Below are 2,500 nucleotides of genomic sequence, written 5' to 3'. Positions count from 1 at the left end.
AGCCAAGTGCCAGGTGAGCCTCCTCAAAGAAGGTGGATTGAGAGAACTCCCTGTCATTATGATGTTGATGGAAGTGACCGCTAATGCAGGTCAAAAAATCAGAGCCCTGGTGGATCTAGCTTCAGACACCAATTATATAACTCATAAAGCAGCCAACAGGTTGAATCTTAGGAGCGAGAAGATCACACTTGTTGTGCATGGAGTTGGTGGAATGGTTACCAAAGTAGCCACAAGGAGATACCTCCTCAGAGTTCGAATCAAAACCTCCAAGGGAACTGAGAGGGCCCATGAACTACTCTGTTATGGGCTGAAAGAGATCGCCAAAGTTCACCAAGTTGTTAGGCCTGAAGAGCTGAGGAGATTCTTCCCTGAAGTTGAACTTGAGGAGCTAAGGAGACCTGAGAAGATTGAGTTGATCATAAGTCATAGAGAAAGGAGACTTGCCCCACAAAGAGTGAAGGTTGTGGGAGATCTTGTTTTGTGGGAGAGTCCTCTTGGAAAGACGGTGGGCGGAGCACACCCTGATCTGTTTGAGCAAGTAAATGTGGCAGCACATGAGTCGAAGACGCACTTTGCCCGTTCTATGAGAACAGCTGCCATCAAATATGAGGAGATCCCTGCTGAAATCCCCTTCATGACAAAGACACTCCACATTCAAGACACCATCGCTGAATCTAGACATACAGCCGCAACTCACCGCGACTTCCTTGAGATGTGGAGATGGGACAGTATCGGTGCAGCCTGCGAGCAGAAATATGGTGGATGCCGCTGTGGGAATTGTCAGCCTGGAGGAAAGGAGATGACCTTAGCTGAGGAAAGGGAACTTGAAATAATAAAAGATGGCCTTACGTACATCATTGAGGATGAACACAGCAAGTCTCCACACTGGGATGCAAGGTATCCTTGGATAATGGATCCTGCCTGCCTCCCAATAACCGAAGTGGAGTTGAGGCCACCTTTTTAAGAACTGACAAGAGGCTCAGGAAGGAACCAGAGTGGCTCGCTGCTTACACTGCTCAAGTCCACGAGATGGTTGAGCGCGGAGCTGCAAAGAGACTCACAAAGAAGATGACTGAGGATTGGAGAGGACCAGTGTGGTATGTGAGTCATCTAGTAGCACCAAATCCCCACTCAGTCACTACTCCAGTGCGCCTTGTGTGGAACAGCAGTCAAAAGTTCAAGGGAGTGAGCATGAACGACCTGCTGCTCAAAGGGCCAGATGTCTTAAACCCCATCAGAGCCGTCCTGCTAAGGTTTAGGAAAGGAGTGCATGCAGCCTTAGGAGACATCAGGAAGATGTATAACTCTGTGTGGTTGGAGGAACACGAGATGCATCTGCACAGATTCCTTTGGAGGGACTGGCAGGATGAAGAGATAGGGGAGTACGTCATCACAAGGGTGAATATAGGGGACAGGCCTGCTGGATGCATAGCACAGCTGGCTATGCAAGAAACTGCAAGGCTCACCAAGTTCTCTCACCTGGAGGAGGCACGAAGGGTGCTGGAGGAAGACAGCTACGTGGACGATGTCCTCACATCCCACAATGATGCAAACAGACTTAGCGAAGTGACCAAGGAGATTGAAGAGATTCTGCAAGCAGGTGGATTTTCTCTGAAGCCATGGGTCCAGTCTGCGCAAAGTAGGAGGCAGGAAAGTGAAGTAACAGACCTCACGCTGAGGACGCTCTCTGAGACGAACAAAATGCTTGTCCTGCCAAATCAGATGAAAGATGAGGACAATAAGGCATTAGGCATCGGGTATCTAGCAGAGGAAGACAAACTCTACATAATGTCATCAGTCAACTTCTCCAGAAGAAGGGGGAAGATGAGAACGGGCCAAGACCTGCTGATGGAGGAGGTGAGATCAAAAACACCTGATCCTCTCACTAGAAGACTACTGCTGAGGTTGCAGGGGCTCTATGACCCAATCGAACTGGTCACACCACTAAAGCAGAAAGGTGCCATCCTCGTAAGGAGTGAGCGTTCCAGGAAACAGGGAGTGGAGATCTGGCCCAAAACACTTGGGACAAGCCACTTTCTGAGAGCCTCAGGGAGGAGGCCACCAAGCTGTGTATGCACAGCTGGGACAAGTAAAGTTTCATAGAATATATATATATATATATATATATATATATATATATATATATATATATACACACACATATATATATATATATACACATATATACACAAACATATACATATATACACACATGTATATATACACATATATATATATATATATATATATATATATATATACATACATATATATACATACATATACATACACATATATACATATATATACATATATATACATACATATATACATATATATATATATACATATATATACAGTGGGGGAAATAAGTATTTGACCCCTTGCTGATTTTGCAGGTTTGCCCACTTACAAAGAATGCAAAAATCTACAATTTTAATCATATGTACATTCTAACAGTGAAAGACAGAATCCCAAAGAAAATTCCAGAAAATCACAT

Source organism: Perca flavescens, chromosome 3 (genome assembly GCF_004354835.1).
Source record: "Perca flavescens isolate YP-PL-M2 chromosome 3, PFLA_1.0, whole genome shotgun sequence".
In the NCBI taxonomy this organism is placed as follows: Eukaryota; Metazoa; Chordata; class Actinopteri; order Perciformes; family Percidae; genus Perca; species Perca flavescens.
Note: the sequence above shows the minus strand (reverse complement) of the source record.